This window comes from Nanorana parkeri, unplaced genomic scaffold, assembly GCF_000935625.1.
Source record: "Nanorana parkeri isolate BGI_ZX_2015 unplaced genomic scaffold, ASM93562v1 scaffold19, whole genome shotgun sequence".
NCBI lineage: Eukaryota > Metazoa > Chordata > Amphibia > Anura > Dicroglossidae > Nanorana > Nanorana parkeri.
The window spans coordinates 3120028-3125306 of NW_017306287.1; the positions used below are offsets into that span (position 1 = coordinate 3120028).

A 5279-nucleotide genomic window follows, 5' to 3' on the forward strand; every position below is an offset into this window, starting at 1 on the left:
CCAAGGCGGGGTGTCACCCGGAGCAGCCACCGGGTGACCCCCCGCCATGACCTCACCGCGCACGCCGGAAGAGAGAGGAAGGGATGTTCACCCGGTGGGATAAGGTATGCCGCCGGGTCTCCTCCTCTCTCATGCAACTGTCAGGCTCTAGGTACATTACTGTCAGTCATTTTGGTGTCACACGGGTGTGGGACGCACCCCCCTAATGACGCCACTGAATGAAAGCTTATCTAGGAACTGAGCACTTTTTGAAAAGCAACACTTCCTCATATAAAAAAGTAAATCTCTGTGACCCAGTTCAGTCAGGACCCAGACTACAATCTGGACATCAGAGCTGTGACTCATGCCATAGAAAAGCGATATGCTATTTCTGTACATAATTTATTATTTACAGAGTGCAGTTTTTTCATGAAGCGGGCATGTCGTCTTTTCTGGGACAGTGCATGTCTAATGCGAACAGGGAATTCTTCCACAATGGCTTGCACATAGTCTCACCAAACATGTTCAAAATGAATTCTCAGCAGATATAAAAGACACAAACTAATGCAGCTCTGTATTCATTCATAAATCATTAAATGTGTTTTTTTAATGCAAGCTGTGTAAGTACCAAAATCTGACTTCGGCTTCTTATGAGTAAAGATAAAGCTAAAAAAGAAATGGGGCTTTAAAGGTAACAAACAACAATTCCCATCATAGTATCGCCCTCTTGCCAAACAAAAAGCCAAGCAGGTATACTGCAGTGCAATGGTCAGAAAACAGAAATACAAAAACAGCTTTTATATACCATATATACAGTATATGTAGGATGAACCTACACAGGAGCTCGATCAAGAACCACAAAGAGGATGAATATTGAAACGTGAAATAAGAAATTTCAGGTAGGTGTCCCCCTCTCATTTCAGGGAGGTGCCCTCCCCCCCCCATCTGCGGAGGGGGGGTTAGGGGGGCCTGGGATCTGCATATTTAGCTATCTGCCAGGAGTTTAACTTAACAAATATGTAGAGCGGGGTTTTCAAATTTGACTGCAAATGTGGAAATACACTTTAAAGCGAGCCTGTGCTTTGCCAGGGCTGGATGACTTTAAGATGACACTAAAAGACTTAGAAGACATAGTCGTGCTCTGGAGCGACAATGGCATAGATCCAAATCCATGGAGGACTGGAAGACTTCACCCTATATAAATCCACCCTCCAAAAATACAGTACCTGCCTCCACACAGCCAAACAGACCTACTTTATCACACTCATTAACACCCTTTCATTCACTCCCCGTCAACGTTTTTCTACTTTTAACTCTCTACTTCGCCCCATCCACCTCTTCCAACCAACTCACTTACTGCCCAGGATATTGTCAATCACTTCAAAGACAAGATTGATGCAATTCACCATGAGGCTGCCACCGTCCAGACATCTGCCACTCTGAATACACCGTGTCTACCACCACATTCAATAATCTCTTCATTTGATCCTGTCACTGCAGACAAAGTAGCAACTCTTTTATCCAACACCCACCTAACCACCTGCCCCTTAGACCCCCATCCCCTCACAACTACTCCGACTACTCCGGTCACCCTTTAGCTCTATTCTACAATCTCTTCCTTTCCACTGGCATTGTCCCTACACCTCTAAAATAAGCATGAACCCTATTTTAAAAACCCCTCAATGGGGCCCACCAGTCTGAACAATTTGAGACCCATTTCCTTGCTCCCATTTACCTCCAAACACTTGGTCTAAAACCGCCCGAGCTGCCAACTTACTGCTAACAACCTCCTCGACCCCTTTTAATCTGACTTTCGTCAGCAGCACTCCACAGAAACTGCCCTTCTAAAACTTACCAACGATTTACTAACCGCTAAAACCAATGGCCACTACTATGTACTCATACTCCTGGACCTGTCTGCTGCTTTTGATACCGTTGATCACCCAGTCCTCCTTAATAAACTCCAATCCCTTGGACTCCAAGATTCTGCTCTCTCATGGATCATCTCCTTCCTATCCCAGTGCACCTTCAGTGTCACCTATAGCTCTACATCCTCCTCTTCCTCTTTCCATAGGGTTCCCCCAAGGCTCTCTCCTTGGGCCCCTTCTATTCTCCATCTACACTTCTTCCCCGGGTCAGTTGATAACCTCCCGTGGCTTCCATTACCCTCTCCATGCTAACGACACCCAAATATATCGCTCTACCCCTCAGCTCACCCCTTCTATCTCCTCACGCATCACTAATCTACTCACTGACATATCTACATGGATGTCACACCACTTCCTCAAACTAAATCTGTGCAGAACTGAGCTTATAATATTTCCTCCTCTCGAGGAGGAACTCCCTTGAAAACTCATCTCTTCATGGAGGCCTATTCCACCTCAATATAACCATCCTTTCACTTCTTCCATTAAACCATCCCAAACAGGTATTACCTTTTGTATCACTTGCCCTGGATACAAAGTCCTGTGTAAGATATAAGCCACCAGCATTGCAGTATACACAGGGCTATAGACCCCTCATGTAACAGAGCTGATTGGCCAAGAGTGAGAGAATACACACAGAGAGCACAGAGAATGGACAGCACAGGAGATCTAATCAATGTATCTAGCTGAAGCCAGACTAATGGATAGTTTTACCTCATTTGCTTGATTTTTTATTCTAGCAGTGCAGGTAATGTCATACAGTGCGGCAGTGTGCAGTTCTGGCAGTGCAGGTAATGTCATACAGTGTGCAGTTCTGGCAGTGCAGGTAATGTCATACAGTGTGCAGTTCTGGCAGTGCAGATAATGTCACACAGTGTGCATTTCTGGCAGTGCAGATAATGTCACACAGTGCAGCAGTTCTGGCAGTGCAGGTAATGTCATACAGTGCGGCAGTTATGGCCGTGCAGGTAATGTCACACAGTGTGCAGTTCTGGCAGTGCAGGTAATGTCATACAGTACGGCAGTTCTGGCAGTGCAGGTAATGTCATACAGTGCAGCAGTTCTGGCAGTGCAGGTAATGTCACACAGTGTGCATTTCTGGCAGTGCAGGTAATGTCATACAGTGTGCAGTTCTGGCAGTGCAGGTAATGTCACACAGTGCGGCAGTGTGCAGTTCTGGCAGTGCCGGTAATGTCATACAGGTATCTCTGCTGTAATGTATTAGCAGCTTTGCGCTTTTATATGTTCTGCCCCCCTCCAGGGTGACTTGTCAACAGACAATCATCCATAAGACGCACAGACTTGCCTGTGTCTAATGTTTTTGTACGGCTACCACGTTTTCAGTTTTGGATAAAGCAGTGAAGGGTTAAATCCCACATCAGGCTAGTTTGTGCTGTCTATGTCCGGCTGGGGAGATAACCCTTCACTTCCTGTCACAGAGACACAACAGGAAATGACAGGAAATCTCTACAAACAAGGGGAAGTCTCTTAGCCATTTGTCATATTTTCCCTGTTGAATAACTTACCATCACCTCCTGACAGCACTAGAAATGTGAATTTCCCCTCATTTTCTGTCTCAGTGACAATGGTCTTAGGTCAAATAGACAGATGAATAACACAGCAATAAAAACTTGCCAGAGGATCTAAATCCTCACAAAGTGTATCAAAGTTTTGCCATTTGATACACTTTGATAAGAGGATATTCCTATATCAGAACAGTTATATATCGAGCCAGTTCTCCAGTTCTAATGTTCACTAAGACTAGCCATATATGTGTACTAGCCATAGATGTGTACTAGCCATAGATGTGTACTAGCCATACATGTGTACACGTTCAGCCCATGGACTCGACAAAGGGGGGATCACTGAATCACTGCTTAGCATGGATGGGGGAGTCTGCACTGCCACCTATTGTATTCAGGCAGACGCCAGTGGATGCAGTTGCATCACATATACATGCACCTACAGTATATACACCTGGCTACCCATCTATGCATTGCAGGAACATGCCGTAAAACACGCGTTTTACTGCATAGTGCCACAAAGCGCGTCAACATGGTACTCTGTGAGTTGCGTTGCCATTAATTCAGGATGGCACCCCAATGCACACATGGAGTAGCTGCCAAAGCACCTGCCATACAGCGCCCAACAAAACACATATCGCACTGCCAAAAATGGAGTAGCTACCGTTTGTCATGCATTAAGGTGCGCTGCCAGTCCATTCAAAATTAATGGTTTGCCTTAGAGCAGTCCACATCAACTGCAGCGTTACGGGATGCATAAACGTAATGGGGACCCTATAGAGCACCCCACGTGTCTATCAGCTAGGGTTGTCACCTTTTCTTCAAGTGAAACCCGAACACTCTAGCGATGCGCAGACATTTGTTTAGGAAAATTAGTGACGGCTTATTCATATATAAATGTCAATGTCGAGACTATTTTCAGTGGGAGGGGGAGGGGGGCAGTAGCCCCATCTTAATTTTGGTTGCCCCTGCTGTCTGCCTGAGATCTTGTGTCCGGGTTTCTGCTACCATGAAACCCGGGTACAGCATTCAAAACCTGGACTGTGCGGGTTAATCCTGGACAGGTGGCAACCCTACTATCAGCTCAGTTCTTGTGTTTGGGAAGGGGAGCAGGGTAGAGGTTGACACCACTGGTGTAGCACAGTGGGGACAAGTGCGATCAAGGCGCATGTACAAAGCTGTCCAGTCAATATTTCTACCAATAGCAGCATCTGGGATCCCTCAGAGCCATATCATCTTCATACAAGTCGGCTGGAAACGGCCATATTGAGCAATTGTCGTCTCATATATTTATATATTTGTGTATCTTCACCCATAGCATCCAGATTTCTAGTTTTAGGTGGCAGGTGATTGGTTGCTTTGAGTAATAGCCCCAGTACAGATCAGTCTGACTGCGAATATACTCACCAAGGAACACAATGCAGTGAAGATGAAGGTCAGATGGAGGTAACACCAAGTCGAGCCAGACGCCTTTCTTCTTCTTTGCTTCAGTAACCTGGCCACCTATCTCCGCATTCCACTATCTCTCATCAAACTGCTTCTTCTATCCATACGTTGTAGTCACTTCTGAATCCAAGAACTGAATTCCCTGCAAGCCTCTCATAGGTTCCCCTTGCAGCTCCTCACCACATTACCATGCTGCTACCTTGTTCTCCTCCGAGGTCTACAAGTCTCCTCTCTGTTCTCATTCTGCAATATATTCTGATATACGGCTCTCACCTCTTCCTGCTCTGATGCTCTTTGACTTCCTGTCTTCAAACTGAACTTACAAGAGCAGCAGATTAGTGAATGTTTTATCTTGGGGGGATCTGTAGAAGAAAAAAAACAAAACAAAGAATGATGAATCAACAGG

At 45.6% G+C, this 5279-nt stretch overlaps 1 protein-coding gene across 1 annotated transcript in view; it reads right to left on the reverse strand.

Annotated features, from left to right (window-relative positions):
- Positions 1 to 4865, reverse strand: part of NLRC3 (NLR family CARD domain containing 3) — a 33248-nt gene extending 28383 nt beyond the window's left edge. Inside the window, exon 1 of the mRNA XM_018562002.1 lies at positions 4835 to 4865. The gene's annotated coding sequence lies outside the window, so the exon portion shown is untranslated. The remainder of the gene's footprint in view (positions 1 to 4834) is intronic.
- Positions 4866 to 5279: the final 414 nt, after the last annotated feature.